The 24718-nt window shown below is 65.3% G+C and overlaps 1 protein-coding gene across 1 annotated transcript in view; it reads left to right on the forward strand.

Annotated features, from left to right (window-relative positions):
• Positions 1-911: 911 nt before the first annotated feature.
• Positions 912-24718, forward strand: part of CACNA1H (calcium voltage-gated channel subunit alpha1 H) — a 62761-nt gene continuing 38954 nt past the window's right edge. Inside the window, exon 1 of the mRNA XM_045874625.3 lies at positions 912-1177. The gene's annotated coding sequence lies outside the window, so the exon portion shown is untranslated. The remainder of the gene's footprint in view (positions 1178-24718) is intronic.

Here is a 24718-nt window from a genome sequence, read left to right on the forward strand (position 1 = left end):
GGGAGGAGTCAGGAGCCGGCCCGCCCCTTCCCTGCTGACACCTGGAGGGCGGGTCCCTCTGTGGGCATGGTGGGGGCGGCCTGATCCGGTCCGGGCTCTGAGGTACCGACGGCCCCTGCGGGCGGAGTGGTGGACACCTGGAACACAGAAGCTCCAGTGACCCATTCTGCATGAGCTCAGTGTCAGCGGGGGGCTTGCCGGAGGGCCTGGCCCCTTCCCCAGGTCCTCACAGGTTTGCACCCGGGAGGGCCGGGCACGGGACAAGTTCGCAGAAACTGCCTCATGTATGCGTGTGCGCGCGCGCGCTTGTGCTGGGGGAGATGCGGATGCAGGCGCACCCAGAATCCCACCCACGGACACAGCGGCACATCACACGGGCACGGTCACACCCAAAACACACACGCGGAGGGGGAGGGGCACGCAGCCTCGCAGTCACGGCCGCGGCCGCCCGCGGCCGCCCACGCCCGCCCGGCCCCGCCCCCTCGGCGACCCCGGCCCGAGTCGCCCGGGGTGTAGGGGCGGTGCGCGGCGGCGGCGGCGGCGGCGGCGGCGGCGAGGGGGAGGGGAGAGCCCGCCTCCGCGGCTCGGGCCGCCCCGCAGCTGGGGGCGGGGAGCACGTTGGCGCCGCTCCCCGCCCCCCCGCCGAGCCTCTCCGCGCGCGCCCCCTGGTGCCCCGCGCGCCCGGAGAGGGGGATGGGGGCGCTGTGGGGGTCCAGCTCCGCCCCACCCCCGATCCTGGGAACTGGCGGGCGCCCCCCGCGATGGGGGAGGGTCACCCGCGCGCGTGCCGCGGGGCGGGGGCGGCCCCTCCCTCTCGGCGCCCCTGCGGCCCCGCCCCCGCGCCGGCCCCGCCCCCACCCTCCGCGGCTCACTCCGAAGTTTCCTGCGCCGCGCGCGGACACGCTCTGGGCTTGCTCGCCGCCCCGCGCCCCCGCCCCGCGCCCCCCGGCCCCGCGCCCCGCGCCCCCGGCTTGTCCGCCCAGCGGTACCCCTCCGCGGCGGGGCCGCCGCCGTCGCCGCCGGGCCAGCCGGAGCGGGAGCCGACCCGGCGGGCCGGGGCCGGGGGCTCGGGGCCGGGGGCGGCGCGTTCCAGCCGGGGCTGGGTGCCGTGCCGGGTCCGCGGTGACCGCGCCGCCCGGGCGATGCCCGCGGGGACGCCGCCGACCGCCGGAGCGAGGTGAGACACGGCGGGGACGCGCGCCCCACTCGCGGCGGGACCCTCTTCAACTTAGCGGGGCCGGAGAGGGGGCTCCTGGGGCCCCCGCCCCGGCAGTGGGGGAGGGGCGGCCCAGCCCTCGCCGGAGGGAGGGGGCGGGCGGGGGCGGGGGCGGGGGGCGCATTTGTCTCTAATAAGGGAAGACAAAGACATCCCGGCGACCGCGGCTGTTCCCGTAGCTCCGCTGTGCCCGAGGCGGGCGAGGGGTGTCGTTCCCGGGTCCCGGTCACCGCCTGTCACCCCGCAGGTGCTACCCGCTGCCACCATGACCGAGGGCGCGCAGGCGGCCGACGAGGTCCGAGTGCCCCTGGGCGCTCCGGCCCTGGGCCCGGAGGCGGCGGCGGTAGGGCCGGCCCCGGGGAGCCCCGGGGTGCCGGGGCGGGAGGCGGAGCCGGGGTCCGGGCCCGGCGCATCGCCCCCCGAGAGCCCGGCGGCCGAGCGCAGCGCGGAGCTGGGCGCCGACGAGGAGCAGCCCGTCCCGTACCCGGCGCTGGCGGCCACGGTCTTCTTCTGCCTCGGGCAGACCACGCGGCCGCGCAGCTGGTGTCTCCGGCTGGTCTGTAACCCATATCCTTCCAGGGCCGCCGGGCTACGGCCATGCGAGACATGAAGGTCCAGCGCGCGGATCTCCTCCGCGTGGCCCCCGCGAGATCGGACTCGTTGGACCCGGAGCGGACTGGGCGCGCGTGGAGCGCAGGGCAGGGGAGTGACGGCAACGGGGGCATCGCTCCATACCCGATCGGAGCGTCTCCAGTCCCGAGCTAGCGCGGGATGGGAGAGGGTGGCAGAGAAGCGGCGAGGCTACCACGAGCTTGGAGGGAAAGACGGGTCGGCAGGGCGGGAAGTCGGAACTCCCTGTGCCCCTTGGGTGGCGGTCAGGACCGGAGTGCTGTCCCCTGGGCTAACAGAATGTCCGCCAGAGACGGGACCCTCGTTGGGGAGGGGGAGGCTGGAAGGAAGTAGAGTAAGGGGAGCAAAGTTTTCAGCCTGTGCTTTGCGGTTCAGAGCGTCGCGGGAGACCCGTGGGGCCGGGAGGCGGTGCGAGTTTGTCGGCCCTTTTCCACGGAGACGTGCCGTGACGTTGGTTGTGAACTCGCCTCTCCAGGCTGAACTCGGTGCTGGGGCTGATTTAAGTCATGCGCAGCTGGGGATAGGGGGCAGGGACGCAGCTGGCTCTGCGCTCTGAGTCCCTTCCCCTAGGGCTTTTCCTGGCCTTGGAGGATGGGGCCCCCTCTCTGCTTCTGGGCACAGTGGCACAAACTTTCAGAGAAGGTTCCAGAGTGGTGTTGGGTCGGCCAGGGGGCACTTTGGGATGCAGGCGGCAGGTTTGGTGGCCCCCCCAGCAGATGGTGTTTGGGGGCTGTCCCGGTGGGCTCCGGTTGGCACTGGGTCCTGCCCTGCTGGTTTTTCTCTCTGGTGATGGGAACCGGTTTTCAGGCGGCCGGGCTGTGGGTGCTGAGCCTTCCAGCTCTTTGCCATGGGGGGATTGGACATTCTGGACAGATGGGGGCAGCCAGGTGGGGGGGTGTGGCCGCGTGGAGGGAGTTGACCGAAGTGGGGATCTGCAAGTAAACTTTATTTGTCAAAATCAAGACAGAGGCTAAACCAGCAATGTGTGTATATATTTTTCCTACTTTGTGTGTTTAACTATATAAATATTAAATGTAAAACAGGAATCTGTACCCAGAAAAAGTAATAAAATCCATGCTGCTTTTATCCCCAAATCCAAACATCGGCTGAGTCCGGTTCACCTCCTGGTTGTGAAGAAGGGGGTCATAGTCTTAGCCCAAGGGCCAGCTGGGGGCCTGGCAGTAGGCTGCCTCCGTCCTACATCCTCGGGGGGCATCCCCAGGTGTTGAGGCTTGGTTTGTCCTGTCTCTGGAACTCCGGCCTGCAGATGGCCCGGCCACCTCGTGTTGGCAGGAGGGTGGCGTGGCTGGGTGGTGTGGTGGGTGACGGGGCTGTATCTGTTTGAGGACCCTGGGCTGAGACGGGACTGGCGGCTGACTTTGTGCGTTCGGCATTTCCAAGCGTGTGCAGAGACCAGATAGGGAAAGAGCCGAGTGAGGCCTGCACTTTGTCTCTTTTGACAGCCCCCGTGTCTGTCTGTTCTGGGCCCTGGAGGCTGAGAGAGTCTTGCAGCCTGACCCAGGGGTGCTGGGTGCTCCGGCACTTCAGGCGGTTTGTGTCCCTGAGGACGCCCGACAGGCGTGTGTGTGTGTGTGTTACTCAGTGTAGGGTAGTGGGGCAGGGGTGCCTCACGCAGGTAGGGTGAAGCCCAAAGGGGCTTGGGGGATGGGGCCGGCAGGACTGTGTGCTGGCGTCCTTGTCTCTGTGCGTCCTCCTGACCCAAGGAGGAGGATGCACTGTGGCTCTGGGAGCAGGAGGGCCATCAGGCTGTAGGCGGAGGGCACTGGCAGGGGTTTGAGGGGCTCAGATACCAGGATCAGCTGACTCGTGTTCTGTGGAAATCCTGCATCTGTCAAGGAGGGGTGGGCACATCACGGCCTTCGGCCTCGTGGGGACGGCTGCTGACCTCTGGCAGACGCCAGGCCAGGGCTATGGGGGTGTGTGTTGGCTCTGGGGCAAACCTAAAATAAGCTGGCACGCCCGGACAGGTGGGGACTGGTTCCCCCCGGGGATCCTGTGGGCCTCAGCACAGCTTTCCAGAGCACTCCAGATTCCTGGGGGTCAGCAGGCTGGCCTCGGGCACACAGAGGGTGCTCCTGTGCCTTCCAGCTCCTTGGCTGCCCTGTCCTTCCATGAAGCCTCCCTTGTTGCAGGGGACAAAGAGAACGAAGTGGGATAATTGGGTTTGCTCTGGGAACCCACAGTCCCTGGAGGCTGGCAGAATCCCAGCTGAAGTCCTGGAGCCCGGCCCCACGCTGGGATTCATTCAGGGACTGGAATGCAGGAAGGGGCCTTCCCTAAGCCCCTGAGCTCTCGGGAACCCCCAGCGCATGACCCTGGCATGGACAATCATGTGTGGTCTACTTTGTCTTTAAGGGGGACCCCCGATGCCCAGCGGAGGAGCTTACAAGGGCAGATAGCGTCCTTATCGATTGACTTTGTTTTTTTGAAAATACAATCGTGGTGGAACTTTTGGGGCAAGCACTGTTTCTCCTACACAGGTTTATTTATAGAGGAAGGTGGGTGGGATCTGTGTGTTGTAGCCTGCGTGGCTGGGTTATGTTCTGCCCAGGCTCCCCCAGGGTTCCTGACTCCGCGCCTGCCTGCCATGCAGCTGCTGCGTCCTAGCACCCAGGCCGGGCGGGGCCTCCAGGGACGCTCACTGCTTGGGAAGGGGGGCCCCGGGGAGGCCGGCTGCAGCCCAGCAAGGGTGTTAAGGGACCAGGAGGTGGCCAAGGAGGCACTTGGGGGCTCAGGGGTGGCATGCACCTCTAGGAGTTGCCTCCCAGGGACCAGGTGCCCGGTGCGCCTCAGCGTAGGGCTTGGAGAAGCCAGAGGACACACCAAGGTCACGCAGCTGCCGGAGGGCAGAGCTGGGTGAGCCCAGTCGGACTCTCAGGCCCCTGCGTTGGGCAGGGGCGTGAGGCTGGATGAGTCCAAGCTTTTAAAGGCGTCTCATGAAAGCCGATGCTTCAAGCCATCCAGCCACCACCAGCACGCGGGGCTCACAGTGGGTGTGGGTGTCCTGGCGAGGACACTGGGGGCATTGACTTAGAACAGGGCTGGACCCTTCCTCCATCCTGCAGCCCACTCTGCCCCTGCAGACCGGAATTGAACAGGACAGTTACAAGTTGTCCTCACCTTCCTGACCTTGTGGCCATGATCCTCTGCGTATTTTGTCTGACTCACAGGGCTGGCTTCACGTGCTCAGGGGACCCAGGCCTGGGGGTGCTCCCCTTCCAAGCCCCTCCTTATCCCAGCACCTTGTTCCTGGACCCGGGCCCCTGTCCTCCTGGCACCCACATGTCTGTTTGCCTGGACTTGGAGTCCCCAGGCCGGCCCCTCAGGGGAGTCCTTGAGGGGTTCTCAGGAGGCACTGGGCGGGCCTGGGGTGGGCTGACGGGAAGGCCATCCCGTCCCTAGTAGAGTTAGAGGATGTGAAGGCAGAAGTGGTGTGCCCAGAGTGGGGGGGCCTCACCTCTGTGGGCTGGCCAGGGCATGGCATGTCTGCACGGGCCCCGGGCTCCCCACCTTGCAGGCCAGCCTCCCAGTGGCTCCCTGACTTTCTCTGATTGAAGAAGGAAGGAGGGACCGTGAGTGGTCTGTGTGTCTGGACTCCACTGCTGTTCCCTCACGTTCACACTGAGCCCTGACCGTGTGCCTGGCTGGGATGGGCCTGTTCCTGCTCCAGGCTGGCATGAGCAGAGACAGGGATATGGTCGTGGGGGCTCCACGGGGATGGGCCATTGCCCTGGAGAGCTGGGGAGGGCAGTGGAGCGAGGCAGGTCGCAGAGTACCTGCCAGAGGCAGGGTTGGGGGAGCCCTGTTCTTAGTGTGGCTGGAGGGCTTGGTGGGGGGGCCCTGGTTGTGGGCCTGGCCTCCTGTTGGCCCCTGAGTGAGAGCTGGTCTGCGAGGTGTGCTCTTCTGGGCTGCTAAGGAGGGCTTCCTGGAGGAAGTGAGGTTGGGCTGGGCTGTGTGGATGGATAGGCGCTGGTAGTAGAGAAGGAACAGGAAGGCTTTTATGGGTTTTGTAAGGGTTTCTGCTTCCCACGAGGAGGTAGAAAGCTTTGATCATTGGGGATCCTACTCTGATGAAAGGTCCAGATCTGTGGCAGCGTCAGCCTGCCAGGGGGGCAGGCAGTGGAAGGAGAATTAGCGTACGTTGAGGTTTGTCTGTTGGGAGGGACCTGGCTTTCCGCATTTCTGCTGCTTCCTCGGGACTGCCCAGGAAGGGTTGTGGCCAAGACCTTGTTTTCTCTGCGGCGGCCTAGACTTTCGGGCTTGCCCTGTGCCCCCACGCAGGCACCTGTGGGGCCTTGAGCTGGGCAAACAGTTGGTGTTCGTTGAGCTCACTGGCAGCCTGATTCGTTGGCAGAGGCCAGGAAGCGCTGATTAAATTCTCTGTGCATAGCCCCCGCCCCCACATCTGCAGCCCAGCTGGACCCTGGGGAGGGCCTGGGGGGTTGCGGGGGGACTCAGGGGCGCGGTGCAGAGCCAGGCTGGGGCTCCTGTGAACACCCGCCGGAAGGTATCCTCACTCAACAAACCTCCTGTCCTAAGCTCTGTGCTGGTCCTCGCTCTGGGCCCACTGTGGTTCCCCATAGGACTCGAGGAGCTCCCGCTGCATGCTCAGCTTGTCCTGCCCTCGGCCATTCTGCAGCAGAGCTTGGCTGGCCTGATCTCGGTGGAGGCACTGGGCTGGGTGGACCAGATGGAGGCTGTTGGGGGCTGGGGGCCAGGGAGGTTGCAGCAGTTGAGCGGACATAGAAAGCAGTGTGGGAGGATAGGGAGCAGGAACATCCTCCGCAGGGGAACAGCACAAGCAAAGGTCCTGAGGCAGGTGGAATGGATCTGTGAGCCTGGAGCTGTTCGGCTTTTGCTGTGAGGTTAAGGCGAGGGGAGGTGGGGAGGCCAGGAGAGGCCTATGAGCATGGTGGGCAGGGTGATGGGCTAGCTGGGGTCTCAGGGAACGCTTCTGCCTCCAGCTGGAGTTGGGCTCACTCCTCAAGGGAGGGGCGGTGTGGGGACCAAGGTCAGGGAAAAATCGAGGAGAGGCAGGGAGAGAAGAGCAGGTGGAGGGCGCCGCAGGGGCCGAGGCCGGGAAATGGGAAGGTGCTGGGGCTCCCCTACCATGCCCACGACGCCCAGGGCGAGGACACGGCTGGTGCCAGCCCGTCAGGGGAGGCTCTCAGACCCTGTGCCTATCCCATCCCCCTGGCATGGCGGAGCACTCAGAGGGGTCCAGGGAGCTCCCTGTGCCTTCCTGTGGTGCAGCGGGCCAGACAGCCGCCTCCCGGAGCGCCTGGCAGGACTCCTGGTCCAGGGTCAGGATGCAGAGGAATGCGGGGGATGGGCCGGCCTGTCAGACAGCCGCGCTGCCCCTGCTCGTCCCTGCTCAGCCCCGCTCAGCCCAGCCGGTGGGGGCCAGACCTCAGCCCCAAGCCGTCAAGGTCAGGCGGGAGATGTTATCTCTGCATCTGTGTTGTCCTCATGTCCCGCCCCCGTCCCCTGTCCCCTGCGTTGGAGGCCTGGTCAGGAACGGGCTTTCTCTTTCTCTTGGCAAGCAGGTGTTTAAGTGAGGGTCACAGAGGACCCGGTTACTCTCTTTTCTCAGGGGCTGATTTGACACGACCAGGAACAACCCTGAGTCACGTGGGCCCAGGTTGACTCTCCAGCAAGTAGACGCGGGGAGTGGAGTCAGGCGATTTAGGGCCAGGATTCCCAGACAGGATGGGGTGCAGAAGAAAACAGCCCAGCCCTTGAGAGTTGGCAGCAGGTTCGAGCACCGTCCTCAGAGCACCGTGCCTGCCGCGGATGACAGATGGGGGCCCTCTGCCGTGCTGTCTCCACCGAGCGAGTAGCAGCTCCTCACCCTGCTCACAGGGCCCCCCCCGGAACAGACGCACGCTGGGCAGGGGAGGCAAGGCTGAATCTCCTTGGTCCCTGTGCTGCAGGGGGAGCCGTCAGAGCCTGGACTGGTGATTAGCAGGACTGCTGATGAGTGCGCGAAATCAGAGTGAGCAGGGTGGGGACGCTGCCACCTCTGTGCTCACCGGCAGGCAGCGGGGAGCCTTGTGATGTGAGCTGTCTGTGTCTCCGGCCCCGAGCAGTTCGTGGGTGCAGGAGGATTTCGGGGGCTCCGCAAGCACCCCGTGTTCTTCCGTGTGATGCATGCGAGGACCAAGTCCGTTTCCCAGAGCAGCCCCCCCGCCACCCGTTCCCCAGTCTCAACCATGGCTTTTCTCAGCCAAAGTTGAGGGCAGAAGGGGGACCTCAGAACGCCCCTCCCCAGGCTCCTGAAGTCTGGGTACTGCCCAGGGTGAGCCTGGTGACCCCCTGACTGTCCCCAGGTCCAGAGCAGTACAGGTGTGTCCCCAGTCCTGCCTGCCCTCTCGCTCACGGGCAGCCCCAGGCCAGGCCCCCGCGTCGGCCATCCAGACCGCTTACGCAGAAGAGGGAGCTGATGTTACTGAGAGCACTTGACCCGCGAGGGGCAGGCGTGGGTGGGCTGGGCGGTCATGCTCAGGGCTGCTCAGGGGCCAGCAGCTCTCCTGGCCTGCTCAGAGCCCGGGACAGGTGTGTCCCCCTGGGTGGGTGCCGTCCCCCATCTTGCTGGAGCTGAGCGAAGCCGGCCTCTGGCACGGGTGCAGAGACGTGCTTGGCCAGCGGCGGCCAGCCTGCTTTGTCACGCTGTCCTCTCTGTTCTGGGCTCTGCCGGTTCCTCCCCTCTCCCCAGTCTAGGGAAGGTCAGAGCACTGGACAGTGGGGACATTGGTGTGGAGGGTGTGGCCCAGCAGGACCTGGTGTCTCAGCTCCTTGCTGGCCGTGGGGCAGAGGGGTGGGGGACAACAACATTTCTGCAGGGAGGGTGGCCCGAAGTCAGAGCCCCCTCACCCCAGGAGGGCCCCAGAGCCTTCCGGGATTCCTTGAGTGTTCCTAGCACCCCTTCCCGCAGCCCGGTGGTGGCCCCACACCTGTTTCGGTTTTCCCTCACACGGTCCTGATTGTCTCTTTGGTCAGATAGTGTGGGGTTCACAGGGGCCCTGATCAGCAGGTGAAGGGGCCCAGTCCAGTCCACGGCTGGCCAGGGAGAGGGCCCTGAAGACCCCTGGGCTTTGCTCCATCCCGTCCCCGGCTCTGAGAGCATGCGGGCCTCCCTGGGGTCCCCTAGCCCTGGCCTGCATGTGGGGTGAGCAGTCTTGGACACGTGAACGAGGCAGGGAGAGGCTGAGGGGCATGTTCTTTAGAAAGAGAGCAGAGCTATTGGGGTGGACACGATATGTGACCCTGAGGTCCAAGGCGGCGAGGCAGAGGTGTTTTCTGAGCTTGGGGGGGCCTCCTACTCCAGACCCCATCCCTGTGTCAGAGGCTGGGGCCACTTGGGCCACCACCCCGAAGCTGAGGGCCGTGGTGAAAAAGGACGCGTCCTGGGGTTGTGTTTCATGGTCTGAGGGAGGGGCCTGTGTCCTGGCTGTCTGTGGGCCGCTGGGTTCCCACAGCCTCCCATCCCCACTCGACCCCCACCCACTGGAGCAGCAGCGTGAGGTCTCAGCTGGCGGGGGAGGCCGGGGAGCTGGGGGCCACCAGCTGGACCGTGGTCAGAGTGCCGCGTACCCCCTGGGCTGGAGGGACCGGGCTTGTCGGGGATGGTTAGGGTCAGGGTCTTCCCCGATGGCCTTTGGGTGGCACCTGTGGGAGCAAGCCCTCCAGGTTCTCAGGCACCAGGCCTGAGGCCACGACCCACACTGCCCACTTGGAGCCCCAGAGGCGATCTTTGAACCCCTCCTGCCTCCTGGGTGACCTCCGGCTTCCCAGCTGCACGGCCTTTGGTGACCTTTGTGGACTTGGTTATGGTGCATCATCTGGGCTCTGCCCTTGGCGCTGGCCCGGGGAGGGGTCCTCGCTGGCCCCAGGGAGCCGACGGAGGGGGCAAAGGGAAACAGAAGCGTGAAGGTGGCGGTGTTGGGGGCTTGGCAGAGGTGGTGCCCCTCCTTACACCAGGGCATTTTGGGGCGGCCTGGGCAGAGCCACCAGGCTGGGTCAGGGGCAGGCGCCCCCAAGCCGACAGCCCCCCAGGAACCCCGGAGGACATGGGCACAGAGACTGGAGCAGTCCCTGTCCCTCCTCCCTGTTCCTCCTCACCCAGGCCTGGGGTGGCTCTGGGGGTGTGCACGTTGTCCACACCAGCGGGCACATGTGAGCCAATGTCCTGGCAGGAATAGTATCCCCCGAGTTCACGTCCACCAGGAACTTCAGAACGTGGATTTCCGTGGAAGTGGGGTCTTTGTGGATATAGCCGACGTGAGACAAGGTCAGTCTGGAGTTGGGGGGCCCTGGGCACGGTGGCCGTGTGCTCAGGAGAGGAGGAAAGACAGATGCAGACTAAGTATAGGGTCATGTGAAGGTAGAGGCAGATGTTGGGGTGATGGGTCCGCGGATGCCTAGGCTTTCCTGCAGCTGCCAGAACCTGGGGGTTCCCGGAAGGAGGCAGCGTGCCGACACCTCCGGGCTGAATTACCCTGCCCCACCTCGCACACCCTGAGCATGCCCTCCGCTATCCCCCCAGAGGGAGAAAGAGGAGGTGCTGGGTGTCTTGACGGGAGGGAGTCCTTTTTAAGATGAATCACACTCAGCTGTGCCGTGTCAGGCTGTCTGACAAGGAGCCACCCGGGGAGAGGGAAAACCGACCGTGAAATCAGTCAGTCATCTGAGCAATTTGGGGTGGACAGAGTGTGTGCCCCTGAAGTCACAGGCAGCGAGGCAGGGGTGGGCTGTGAGCCTAGGGGGTCCCTCCTGCTCTGGGCCCAGTCAGGGTGTCAGATGCCGGGCTCCACAGTGAGGAGGGACAGGGACTGTTCCAGTCTCTGTGCCTGTGTCCTCCGGGGTTCCTGGGGGGCCATCGGCTTGGGGGCACTTCCCCAGGGAAGTATCTGTCTGTGATGTCAGCTCTGCAGGTCTCTTTCCGCTGGGCTGGCCTATCCCCCCCAGAACAGGGTCCATGGAGACCCCTCTGGAGTCTGAGGCCCTCACTCCACCAGTGCCCCCCCCCCCCGCCCCGTGCTTCCCTGCAGCCCCAGGGACATACAGGTAGGGTGTCAGGGCCATAGACGGAGCCCCAGGTCGAGCCCAGCCCGACTCCGTCTGTGACCTGCGGTCAGGCAGATGACTTTCTGCGGGGGCAGTGAGGGCGGCTGCCGGGGCTGGATTCCCAGCCGGGGACCCACCCTGTAGCGGCAGAGACTCTGGGGGGCTGGCCCTGTTCCCCTCTGAGAAGCCACGGAGGGGCAGGGGCTGGCCAGAGAAGAGATTGTCCCCAGTCTGGGGTGGGCTCCCCGAGGACCCTCCCCCAACCCCAGAGTCCAGCTCTCCATTCTTGGGTGAGGAGGGTGTGCTGCCTTCCTGGTGACCCCCAGCTTCCCGGGGCCTCGTTCAGGGTGCCGTGGCACGGCCTGGCTGTGTGGTGGGGGCGGGGGGGGGGGGTGGATGAGAGCCAGGCCCTGCTGGGGCCATGGCATGAAGGCCAGGGAGATGGTTGCTCCCAGGCTGCAGGGGTGACCGTGGGCAGAGGGGTGGGGGGGTGATGGGTGGGCCCCGGCGTGCCCTGTAAAGGGCAGTGGGCTCAGGGACCTGGCATGGAGCGCATCGGGTGGTGGGCCTGGAAGGGGCACCGGGCTTCTGTGTGGCCTGGGAGTGTCCAGTGCTGTCGGCAGGCCCAGCCCCCCGCAGAGACGGAGCTTGTGTCTGGAGGCACAGAGGGCGTCCCCTGGGCCAGGTGGGGGCCACGCGGCATTGTCCGCCTGCTGCGTCCCTTTGTCTTTGCACCGGTCGCCAGCCGGCCGCAGTCTGATGAGTCAGCCTGCATTAGCGCCTTCTGGATGCGGACTGGGACGCGGCCTGGGGCCTGGGCTGCTGGGAGGGCAACCATGCGGCTCTGGCCACAGGCTGGCCCGCTGTATCTGGCACGCGTGTGATGTGCCCTCGGGGGTGGCAGGCCCAGCTCCTGAAGTTCTGAGCTCACCAGAGTGCCCTGCAGGCGCCTCTCGCGGAGATCTGGTTCAGGGGCACCCGGGACCTGAAGGACACATCACTTGGGGCACACGGCCCCGCCATCAGGAGGCCAAGAGGGGGCTGCTGGCCGCTGGCGGGGGCAGGGACACTGGAAGGTGCAGGCAGACGGGATATGGGGAGAGTAGGGTGGGGCGGACACTGGCTGAGTGTGGGGGGATGGGGCCGCCACCTGGGAACTCTGCGCCTGGTCCCTCTCAGCCGTGACTGCTTGGGGCCTGGAGGCCCATGCCACCATCCCCGGAACATTTCAGAAGTCAGAATCAGCACCAGGGATGTGGGCACCGGGCAGGCCTGGGGCGCAGGCTGACAGACCGAAAACCACAGACGACGGCATCACGTTTTAGAACCGGGCATTCCTGACAGTTTCTAATGTTCTAGAGCTTTTGTTTGTTTTTAATCAGCCGTGAAACAGGGGTCACCTGGTTAAGGAGGGGGATGCAGACCACAGGAACCTGTGGGCAGAGGCAGGGTGGGCCCGGGGGAGGGGGCACTGGGGCAGAGAGGAGACGTGTCTGGGCTTTGGGGGTTTGGAGGGCCCAGGCTGACCCCTGAGCACACCTGGGGGGGGGGCTGCCGTCCCTGCACACTGCCCCGTCCTGACGTGCAGACAGGCCTCCTGCCCTGCCACATTCCCTTCTCTGCCTCTGGGGCCAGACCTGTTGCCCCCCTGTTCAGCGTGACCCAGCAGCCGCCCGGGTTTGCGGCTCCGAATCGGGTCAGGGGCTGCCCTGGGCCGTGAATGGCAGCACGCAGGTGGAGTGTGGAACGGGCCTGTGTGCCCGCTGACAGTGCGTCTCCATGTTCCTCCACTCCGGAGCCGGCTCCCAGACAGGCAGCACAGGGAGAAGCGGCCCGTCCACCGACTCAGACCCAGCAACCGCCCCTCAGCAGCGGGGATTCCCTGCATCATCACGTTTTCTCCCGGGGGGGGGGGGGGGGGGCGGGGCGCCTGGCCAGGGTGGAGCTGGGGGGCCCTGCCTCGGTGTCAGCCCTGGGGGGCACACAGCACCTGAGGTCTGTGTCCCGCTGGGGAGGTGCGGCTCAGGGCAGGTCCCTGCACAGCCTCTGGAATTCTGAGCAGACGCCCACTCATGCTGTCACAGATGTGTCCCCTCACAACTCACACAGAAAGCACACGATTCACTGGTTTTTACTGTCCCCACAGAGCTGTGCGGCCCTCACTGTCAATTTTGGAACTTTCTCCTCCCAGAGAGACCCCAGCCCCTGGCGGCCCCTGATCTGCATTGTGTCCCTGGATCTGCCTTTTCTGGGCATTTCATAGAAATGGAATCCCACGCCGCATGGCTCTTTGCACGTGGTTTCTGTCTCTGAGCGTCATGTTCTCCGGCTGGGGCCACGCTGTAGCACATGTCAGGGCTTCATTCTCCTTGGTGGCTGACCTGTGTCCTGCTGTGTGGATGGACCACGGCGTGTCCGTGCCAGCGTTGGTGGGCTCTTGGGCTCTTTCCACCTTCAGGGTGCTGTGAGCCGACCAGCCGTGCAGACGTATGTGAGTTCTGTTTGGACCTGTTTTTGGTGTTCTTGGGTACATACCCGAGAGCGGAATTGCTGTGTGGAATCGTGCGTGGACCTGCCGATGTGTTTTCCAAGGCGGTGTCTGCTTGTTAGGCCCCGCCAAACATGGGGTCTCTGAGTAGCTCGGTAGTAGCTTTGGCGGCCGTCCCCAAGGATGCAGCCAGCGAGCGTCAGGCGCCATGCCCAGCCTGACGCTGTGTGAGCAGGACGCTCCCCACCTCCCTTCCTGTGGACACTTTGGGGCATCCCCTGGGAGGTGGTCTTGGCAGCCCCCAGATCTGGATCTCCCTGTGAGGGACCGCCCAGGCAGGGCGGGGCCATCGGAACCAAGGGGCCTGCTAGGCCTCGTGTCCTGACTCCACATGGACACACAGGTGGGGCGAGGCATGTGCCGGGCGGGATGGTGCCGGGCAGCAGGTGGGAGTAACTGGCGTGTGAGTGTGTGTGTGCGTGTCCGTCCGGCATCCGTTCCTTCTTCAGCCCTCTGGAGAATTTCAACACCCACACTTGGAATAAGAAAAAAAATTATTAATGAGCTTGGAGCGGTTGCCATGGGAACCTGTTGCTAATGAATCTCTGGGGTTCCTTTTACCTTTGCTGAGCAGCCCTGCACTCCCAGAGAGGACATGTTTCCCACTAATCAGGTTGCCGTGGCAACGCCTGTCACTAATCCCCAGCCGGGGCTCCTGGTTTCCTGGCCTGGCCCGACTTACATAAAGCAATTTAGCAAGCGCAGGGCTGCTCCCGGAATGCAGACCCTGGGCCCCCAGCCTCCCCAGACATTCATCTCCACGAGCAACCTGCCCTCCCCACCCCACGGGCCCCATGTGTGGTCCCACAGCCACGGGAAATGGGCACCTGGAGCCCGTGGTGTTTGCTGGGAAGAGAAGCGGTGGAGGGTCAGTTCTTCACTGGGCTCAACACACGTGCTGCAGGTGGAGGGCTGGCCCGTAGTGGGCGCTCCATAAATGCTGAGTGGGGGAGCCGTGCGCCAGTCAGGGCCGTGGGAGGTGGCCTGGGCCCCTGGGCTGGCACCCAGGCCTCCGTGTGGCCTAGGCCTGGCGGTGGGAGAACGTTCTAGAAGGAGCGTGGACGCCTGCAGCCTGCAAGGTGGATGTGAGTCCTCCGAGGCCAGGGTGCATTCCGGCAGCCCCCAGCCCATCTTGACAGGCAGGAGGTATGTGTGGAATGCCCACGGTGACCATCCACCCTGTCGGCTCAGCCCCGAGAGCCCGTGTGGTGGGCAACGGTGCTGTGTGTCCTTGAGCCCCTCCTTGCTTCCTACCCCCGAGTGTCTGTGCAGGACCCCCAGCTCAGCCACCTGGAGCGGACGGACCCTGCTGTCAGTAGTCCAGCCGTTGGCCCCGGGCCCAGCTCTCCAACAGGGCCAGCCGGGCGGGGAGGCTGCTGACTCGGTGATTTGGGCTCTTTCAGTGGCCACTCTGGGACACCCTACGGCTGCCTGAGTGGGTGCCAGGTGGGAGGCAGGCAGCTCTGCGCAGTTGTCCCCATAGGAGATGTGGTGGTGCAGGGAGGGCTTCCTGGAGGAGGCAGTCTCCACACAGCTCTGGTAGGAATGGGGGTCTCCGTGAGGGCGGTGCCCAGTGTGTTTTGTGGGCCCCGTTTCCCTGTGAGCCTCCTCCCCCACCGCGGGTGAGCTCTGAGTGCAGCTCAGGGAGTGGCTGGGGGCACCCTCTCCCGACTCCCTCGGTGTGGGGCTTGCTTGTCTCTGCCCGTGGGCTTGGGCTACCATGACAAGGGACTCCAGCCGACACATAGCACAGACGTTTATCATGTCCTAGTGCTGGAAGCTGGGCGTCCGAGACCCAGGCGTGGACGGGGCTGGCTCCTCCCGGTGTCCTTCCTCTGTGCGTGTCGGTGTCTTGTTCTCCCTGTTACAAGGACGTCGGGGATGCTGGATTAGGTCTTATTTTACCTAAACGTTCTGTTGAAACGCTCATCTCCAAGCATAGTTCTATTCGGAGGGTTTCCGCGTGGGAGGTTTTGGGGAAGGCCTCTCCCCAGCGCCCCCGTGGTCCTGGCGGGGTCCTGCCGTCCACTCTGGGGCTCCCTGGTCTCCCTGAGCCCCCCGGAGCACTGAGCAGGGTTCCCGGCCCACGTGGGCTCCTCTGGCCACAGCCCCTCAGTCCAGCTTCTACCCGCCCTGGGGCCCCCTGGGAACACCCCGCTCCAAGATACCCTGGTCAGTGAGTGTCAAATGGCGGGCCTGACGTGGGGTTCACTGGGGCAACACTTATTCTCACAGTCCCTGGGCATAGACACATAGCCTCCATGTGGCTTTGCCCAGGGCTTCCTTCCGTTGACAGCGCCCTCGCAGGGTCCTGCTGACCTTGGGTGAGGGGGGAGGCGGCCCTGCAGCCCCATGGTGCCCCCGCCCACCAGGCAGCATGTGGAGGAGAGCCCAGGCGGGGGTCTCAGGTCCTGGAGAGCCCCCCTGCCTCTGGGGATGCCACTGCCCAGGGCCCGAGGCTGATGGCTCAGGGATGCTCAGGGCAGCAGGGAAGGATGTGCAGAAGGTTCTAGGCAATTTTAGATGGCAGACTGATCTGATGTCAAGGGGCCACAGTCCTGGGGTTTTGGGAGTGGGGGCCAGAGAAGGGAGGGAGGTGGGCTGCTGGGCGGTGACCCCAGCCGAGGTCTCAGCTCCCCACGTCGCCGTTGGAGCTCCCCAGCCTCGACCTGTGGTTGCATCTGGGTCTCCAGGTCCCGCCAGGCCTGGCCTGGACCTTTCTCAGGCTGGGCCGACCAGGAGTCATGGGATGTCTGTTAGACGAGAGGCTGGGGTCTTGTCCCAAGGGCGGTAATGGGGTTTAGGAACTGCTCCACTTTCTCAGCTGAGCGGCCGGTGGGCAGAGGGATGGGTGCTGGTGGGGCGAGGAGACCTGAAAGCCTCCTGGACCCTGTCCCCGCCTGTAGCACGTCTCAGCCTCGGGTGTTCCCTCCCTGGGCTGCCACCATGGGCTGAGGGCAGCTGTTACATCAGAGGGTGGCCCCTCTTGGGGGCCCATGGCCCCCCTGCACACGTCAGCCAGGGGCCCTTCCTGCCCCGCTCTCTGCCATTGCCGAGCCTGATGGCTTCATGCCTGCGGCCCCCATGGACATCTGCACAGCGCGTCAGCGGCCACTGTGGTCCCAGTCTGGCTTCTTAGCGCTGACTGGTTTGTTTCCTGAAGGAATGTCAGTCTCAACTTGCTCATGGAGACATTGATCCCAGGCAGAAGGGGCTGGGCAGCCGTGACTCCTCTGTGACCGGGGTGTCTAAGTGGACATTTGGTGAGTGGCCGTGTGAATGGGGTGTCTCCCGGGGCTCGGTGACCCTCCCAGCCTGAGGCAGCTGGGTGGTGTTTGGAGCGAGCCCTGGCGTCCACTCCCCCGGCGGGGTTCTGTGGGTCAGACCGCGTTCCTCTCACAGTTGCCACGCTCGCTGTGGCTGGGATTGACAGGGGTGTGGGGTGGGGACAGCCCGAGAGGGACGGGCCCCAGGGCCCGTGCCTGGCCAGTCCCCTGTGTGGGGGGCTGGGGAAGAGATTGGGGCAGACACACCAGAAAGCAGCTTCTCCTCCCTGCCCTGGGGAGACTCAGGCGGTGGCTGTGTTGGGCAGGGGCCTCTGGGAGGGATCCGCCCTCTGGTGCAGCCTCACCCCCTGCCTCCGTGCTCCCCATTCCTGACATGCCACCTTTTCCCACCTTGGCCCCAAGTCCTCTCCCAGGCCCACCCCCGGGGAAGGTGGCATTCCCTGGACTAGCCCCAGTGGCCCTCCCCTGCCCCCAGGCCCACCCGCTGAGCCCTGGCAGAGCAGACAGCCCCCAGCCTGGGCAGGCATCTGGAATTCTGGAGTGGGCCCCTCCGTTCTGCTGACTGATGCCTGGAATTCCACCACGGAGCTCCCTCTGTCCCAGAGCAGCACCCTGTTCCAGGCAGGACCCCTGCAGGTCCCACGGGGAGCAGGCTGGGCAGGAAGCCTCAGGCGGGGGGAGCCCTGGACCGGAGCTCAGGGAGGAAGGGGCTCCCCGCAACCTGCCCCCCTCCCTGAGTCCCAGGCAGTGCCTGAGGATGGGAGTCTGCACTCCGTGCCCACCCAGGCCTCCCTCTGGGCAGGGAGCGGGGTCTTTTTCCAGGCCTGTACCCTCCACAGATGGCCACGGGGCTCCCCACGCCTGCTGTGTGGCCCCCAGGAACGTCCCAGGGGGGCAGCGGGAGGAGCCCCGCTGTGGGATACTCCCTCCTGTCTTCTTGGGGGCTGACGGGAGGTCTAGGCAGGGCAGCCCAACTGCCGTGGTAGCAGGGGCGCGGGACCCCCTCCAGGCCCCCCCCACTTGGGCGATCTTGCAGAATCACGTTGGGACGTTCGGGGCTCATGGTCACAGTAGGAGTGTTTCCTGCACGTTTGAAATACGGCCTGCCGGCTGGTGGGAACAAGGCATGTTTTAATTCCTAATTTAGACTGTTTATCTGCAGAACTCTGGAGGCCGGCGGGACGAGACGGTGCCCCCCCCCCCCCCCGAGGGCGCCGCCCGCCTCCAGCACGCTCCAGCCGCCTGGTGGGCACCGGGAGGGGGGCCCGCCTCTGTCCAGCCCCCTGCACTCCATGTGTCTTTGTGTGGTCAGCCAGGCACCACCTGCCCCCCAAGAGGGGAGACCCCTCCCCACGCCCTCCAGCCTTTCCAGGGCCCGTGGCCGGCGGTCCAGGAGCAGGGGCGGGCGGGCAGGCGGGCTCGTGAGACCTGGGCGTTCTGAGGACTCTGGCAGCCGGGCTGTGGTCTCTAGTCAGGCTGGGAGTTTTACCGTAAAAGAGAGACACGGGGAGGGTGGGGGTGCAGACCCGGTCGTTAAAAGCGTCTAAACTGCTCCCCCGAGCAGAGCTCCCCCCGTCCCCCATGGCTGCCCTAGGATCAGTGTCATCTTTCTGACTTTAATTAGGAAATACACGTTTCTCAACGATCTGCTTGAGGCCCCGGCTGGCTTCCTGGTTGCTATGCCAACCGGGCTTGCACCCCTTCTGGTGTCCCCTCCTGGCACCTGCTCTGCAGGGGTGCTCGGTGGGGGCGGGGTGAACACCTCGCTCTCCTGTTTCCTGTGTGGGCCTGCCCCTCGGCTCCTTGCCTTTGGGGTGTCCCTGTGGTAACTCACAGCTGGAGGGTCCCTCAGCACTGGGCTGGGAAGCTGCATTTCAGGGTTAGGGAGACTGGCCCAGGGTCCTGCAGCTCTTGGAGACTAAGCCCTGGGGCCGGCAGGCTGTGCTGGCCAGGTCCCCAAGTCCAGCTCTGCCCCAGCCCTCCCAGCCCCCATCATCCCGACCCAGCTCTGGCTGCCCTGTCCTGGACCCACCCCAGGCCTGTGTCACTGTGAGTACCCCACCCGCACTGGTGCATAGCTCCTCCACCCCGTTCTCCCACAGAGCCCTGGGGGGTGGGTCCCCATGTTACCCGGCGGCCCCTTCCTTGCAGATGCCTCCTGGGCAGCCCCACTCCTTGGGGCTAGTGCCCCTGGAGGTCCAGGGGCCTGCTGCTGTGGGGGGCCTCCCAGGGGGCCCCAGGGGGGTACGAGGGCCAGGCCAAAACTACGAAAGGGGGTTGGTGACACACTGTTCCTGGAAAAGCTGGCCAGGCTGTTTGAGGCCGGCCCTGGCCTGCCTGAAGCTTCCCAGACCCCACAGCAGCCCCTTTCCCTCAGCCCACCTGCTGGCCGCCGTCCCGAGGTGGGCCCCGGGCCTCTGCCCCACGTGGAGCCAGCAGCCATATTGCAGACCCTCACACTCCTGAGCCTCGACCTCATGGAAGCTTCCAGAAATGTGCAGGAGGGGTGGAGACTGTCAGAGGCTCTTCCAAAACGTGCGTTCTGTGTCTGAGTGTGAACAGGCCTTGCGTTTCCTCCAGAGCTCCGCGTCCCCAGGTCCTGCCTGCTCCCCAACCTTCCAAGCCCCCCTCCCCCGGGCAGCACGCCACGCGACGGGCGGAGGGAACCCCAAGACGTGGGCAAGGCACGTGACCACGTGCCCGCGCTCCTAAGAGCTCAGGGATTCCCTAATTACGGGATTTATTATGAAAGCCCCACCTTCCTCTGTGCTGGCTTCCTACAGCCACGGAGACACGCCGCGGCCCTCTGCCAGCAGCCAGCCCTCAAGGCGGGGTGGGGCGGGGCGGGCTGTGGGGCTCCTGCCGGGGAGGGTGGGCCTCGTTCCCACCGGGGACCTTCAGGCCCAGCCCCGCGGTGCCTGCTCAGGCGAGTCTGGGGGGGGGGAAGCCTGGGGTGGGGCCACTGACCCGTGCTGTGTAGGGGGCATGGGGACCCCTTCCTGTGGCTGGAAAGGCCCGGAAGCGCTTGGGTCCCTAGTGGGTGTTGGAGGCATATCGCGGCCTGGTGGTTCTGGAGGCCAGTCAGGACTCGGGGTGCACCGTGCAGGGGCTATGCACCATCCAGGGGGGGGTCCCTGGGCAACGGGGGACATCCTTCGGAGCACGGGAGCCCCTGGCTCGAGGTGACTTGCACCCATTTGCTGGAGCGTGTTTGCTGACAACCCGCGAGCCGCCATGTCTGGCGCCCCCTGAGACGGGAGTCCCCACGCTGCGGGCTCTGCAGATGGACTGGGCCCTGGGAGCTCATCTTGCCGTTCACCTTAGTAGAATTGGAAGATGACGGATCTGGAAATCCTCAGGAGGTAATACATTCAGAACGGTAATGAACCCGTTGCGTGTTAGCGTGTCTTCTGTGGCAACACGGAGGCTGAGCATGAAGGGAGCGTCGCAGTTTTGCGAGTCTCACCTGCCTGCCTCCATGGAGGAATCTGGACCCCTTCTGCTGCTGTGGGGTCAGTTCAGGAAGCCGTGGGGACGCTCCCCAGGGCATGATGCAAGTGAGGAGGACCCCCGTCTGCTCCTCCTGGGGTGGACGTGATGCCTGCGTCCCCGTCATACAGAGGCAGGTGTCCGTGGTCCCTGAGAACATGCGCACGGAGTTCCCAGGGGCCTGACTGCCCACCCACTCTGGGTGGGTCACTCTGGGCCGCGCAGCCCCCACCCGGCCCCCTCCCTCCTCTTGGCCCCATTTCCTCCTGGAGCCCCCCACGGTGGGGACTGGACCCCAGGACACGGGAATAGCACTCACGGGCAGCCCGATGTGAATTTCGCTCCGTGTCCCACTTGGCTGTGTGCCTCCCCAGTGGGGGGGCTGGGGCAGCACACAGAAACCTCCACTGCTGGGCAGCCTGACCCCCAGCCAGGCTGACCTCGGGGTGGGGGCAGGGGGAGCGGGCTTCTGCCAAGCTGGAGGAGGGAGGGATGGGGCCATGGGCTCTGGGCGGGGGGGACACGGCTCTGCCCAGGCCGCTGGGGTCCAGCCGTGCTTGTGGCCACCACCCCTCGGGGCGCCCGGTGCCTCCTGGCCGGGGCGGCAACAGTGAGCGTGGCCGGCCCACTGCTCTGGGGAGGGGAGAGGCGCCCCATTGTTGGTTTTAAAAATGGCTCCGATGAATTACAGAAGCCTTCCCTTTCCTGCCGGTTTCCAGGAACTCCACTCCAACATAATGGATCGAGTTATTAGGGGATCAGCTTGGACTCGGGCGGCTGGAGGGGAGCCAGGCTAGGCCGACCAGCACGCCGTGTGGCTGCAAGACTCCCCAGGGCCAGCCTGCGGTTGGGGCTGGGGGGCAGGCGGCCCGGGCCGTCAGCTATGTGCCGGGAGGCTGGGCACAGGGCACCAGGGACTCAGGCCCGTCCTTCCAGGGAGGCTTTACTGGGGGCGCGACTCCTGGAAGGTGAGGCCCTACTGTGTGCAGAAGCCTGTGCCCACAGCCCCAGCTGGGGTGAGGCTCCACGGAGGGAGATTCACTGTGTGCACAGGCCTGAGCCCAAGCCCCACATAATGTGAGAGCCTACCGTGTGTGCACAGGTGTACGTCCTAAGCAAAGCCTGCTATGTGCAGGGCTTTCCTGAGGCTCTGTTCTTCCATGAGGGTTGAGCAAGGTGTGCTCTGAGGAGGCCCAGGAGGCCCCAGGGGTGGGGCAGGGGGTCCTACAGGGCCCTCTCCTCACTGTCCAGTGCTGTGCAGGGGTGAGGAGTAGGGGTTGTCTTGAGAACTCGGGACACTGCCATGTCACTGGCCCCGGCTCTGCCCACCCGCAGGTCGTCCTGTCCCTGCTGTTCTGCCATTGCCCCCCTGCTCCCCCTGCCAGGCCTGGGCACAGGCTGGAGGCTCACCCTTACCCCTCACTTAGGCCTGGGGCAGTCCTCACCGCATTGATGTCCGTCCTTACTGGACACCGTCCTTGCTGGACACCGTCCTTGCTGGCGTTTGACTGCTGGACGCGTCACCCGTTCCTCATTGTCCTCGGGCTGGCTCCGTGAAGGCTGGCCCTCGTCCAGGGACCCAGAGCAGTCCTGGCACGCAGCCGGTGCTCAGTAAATGAGTGAGGTCGAGGACCCCTCAGTGTGGGTTTTGAGGCATGAAGAGAAGTGCTCCTAGGCAGAAGGCAGGTGGTGCACTGTGGGTGGTGGGCCCATCCGGAGTAGAGCCGGGTGGTCTCAGGCAGGGGTACTCCACTGACCCACAGCTGTGTCAGCAGCCGCTGGGTCCCCATCTCTCACCAGGTCCTCCCACCCTCACCACCCCTGACAGCCTGAGCTCTGCCTCCGGGTCCTGTCTGGAAGTGGCCCGGGGCTGCTGTGCTTTAGGGACATCCTGGTGGCCATCTAGGGGCTGGTGCACCCCTGGCCAGCCCCCTCTCCAGTCACGGAGGCTGCACCTGGCTCTGCGTATGGCGCTCTGGACTTCTCTGCAAACTGGCTGGCTTCATGCCTCAGCAGGGTTCTCAACGTAAAGAATTTCAGTCTGGGAAGTGCCGTGTTGTGTGAAATGTGGGCGTCATGCGGGCCGGTGCACAGAACTCTGGTTAGTGTCTGGCTGGGAGCTGGTGTCCCCCGTGGGAACGTGGGCCTCCCTTGCTGGGGGCCAAGCATGGCCACCGACGTTTCAGAACCACCCCAGCCTGGCCCATGGGAAGAAGCAGCCCCTATCCCTGACTCCTGGAAGCACTGAGGGCCCGGCCATGCGTGCAGCCTGCTGGGCTGGGGTCTCGGGGGCTTGTCCCCACAGGATTGGCGGCCAGCCACCCTGTTGTCAGGCAGCACGGGGAGCCTGCCCCTGTGCGCACAATCCAAGCCGTTGGGTCCGTGGCCCCCGATGGGGGTGGGGGGGGCTCTTCGTACCATGCCTGACACGGCAGAACCCACTGCCACTGGGGCGGCCTCTCCTCGGGACAGACAGGGCCAAGCCTGTGTCTGGGAAGCATTCAGAGGGTCAGGGACCAAAGCGTTCTGGCCATCTGTCTGGGCAGCAGGACCCCCACCGCCTCCCCCAGCGTCTCTTCACCCCAATATCTGGAGCTCGGTGGGGATGGGGTGTCAGGGCCACACCTCCCTCAGGGGGTGATGGCCCCTGGGGGCTGTATTGTCTGCCCATGGCTTCTGTAACAAACACACCGGAGCGTGTGTGTTCCTCCAAGGGCTGGAGGCTGCAAGGCCGAGGTCCAGGCATGGCCGGGGCTGGCTCCTTCAAGGCCTCTGCTGGGTGTGCGGATGGCCATCTCCTCCTCATGTGGTCGTCCCCGTGTGTCTGTGTCCTGAGTTCCTCTTCCTGTGAGGACACCAGTTGGATGGGATTGGGACCCATCCTACTGACCTCAGTTTACTTAAATCGCCTCCTTAAAGACCCATTCCCAAATGAGTCACAGTCTGAGGTCCTGGGGGTTAGGGCTCCTACATGGGAATTTGGGGGGACACAGTTCAGCCTGTGGCAGGGAGGACTGGGAGGGTCTAGGCTGGGAGGGAATGGCCCATTACTGGTGGCTGAGCCGGGAAGGTGCCCGTGGCCTGGGCACAGGGGCCAAAATGTCCTCGGGCCGGGCACTGGGGGCTCTGCATCCTGAACCCAGGATTCCTCAAATGAGCGTGTCCTGCCCCCGCCTCAGCCCAGGCCAGAACATGACTCTCATACTGGAGACGAACGCGGGTGACCCTGAGCCACGGTCAGAACTGTGCTGTGTTCTGTCCGTTCTGCTGCGCTCACAGGACGTCGGCCCTGAGCTTTGGGTGGGCGCTCGGAGGACACTGGCCGTGGCAGCCATGTGTAAATGTCAGGGCCAGGTGTTGGGCCGGGCCCAGGTGGGGCCCCGGGTGCCCTGGAGGCACTGTGGACAGGAGCACCGGGGTGCCGAGCTCAGTCCCGCTGGTTTCAAGTTGAAGCCGGCGATCTGAGGTTTTGGGCCATCCTTTTCAAAATGTCACCGCTATTAATAATCTGTGGGTGGGGCCAGAGGGCCTCTGGGGTCCTGAGTGGGTGGTGGGGGAGGGGGCCTGGGGGAGGCAGCTCCCTGTGGGGCGTGAGGGGGGCTCCCCAGGCCTTCCCGAGGGGGCCTGGGCTCAGCGGCACAGGTGGGGGTCTGCTCGGGTGCAGGGGGTTCTCTAGGGGCTGGAAGAGGTGCCCAGCGGGGCTTGAACGTACCGTACAGGCAGGAGCTTGCCTCTCCTGGGGCTTCCTGTGTGCATCCATAAAACGGGGGCGTCGGAATCCGTGGGCTCCAGAGCCTTTCCAGGGGCTCCTCCAGCTGCCTCACAGGCAGGTCCAGATGGCCTGCGGGTCCGGACGGACGGCAGCCTCACAGGGAGGAAGAACAAAGCTGAGGCAGGATCCGAACCCAGAGCTGGGGCCTCTGGGGCTTCTAGGGGTCAGTGTGGGGCACCTGCCAGCCTGCAGGGGAGCATCTGTGTGGGGGCATGTGCTGTCGCCTCCCCCAGCCCCAGCACGGACAGCCGAAAGCCCTGTGTTCCCTTCCCCACAAGACCCCCCCGCGAGGGTCCTCAGCTGTCCCTTCTCAGAGCAGAAGACAGCCCCGCCTGCATCTCTGGTCGGTGGGTGTCCCGCTCGAGTTCTCGCTCCTGCGGTCAGCCTCAGCTTCTGCCCCGCTCCGGGGGGATTCCTACGGGGAGTGGGGGGGTTATCACCGCGGGAGACCTGGTGCTGGTGGGGCCCCCATGTCCGGCATCTATCTGGTGTTCATCCCTCGGGAGCCAGTGAGGGCTGGAGCTGCTCTGGGGAGCCCCCAGTGCCCAGGACTCATCCGGAAGGTTCTAGATGCTGCCCCCAGTGGTGGGGCCTCCACCCACCCAGCCTTGGGCTCTGCTCAGGTGTGCTCCTCGGGGCAGCTCCAGGGCCCCTGACCAGCAGCTCGCAGCCTGCAGGAGGGCAGGCCC

Source organism: Mirounga angustirostris, unplaced genomic scaffold, assembly GCF_029215605.1.
Source record: "Mirounga angustirostris isolate CCGP_5_RB_7025 unplaced genomic scaffold, mMirAng1.0.hap1 SCAF_5, whole genome shotgun sequence".
Lineage (NCBI taxonomy): Eukaryota > Metazoa > Chordata > Mammalia > Carnivora > Phocidae > Mirounga > Mirounga angustirostris.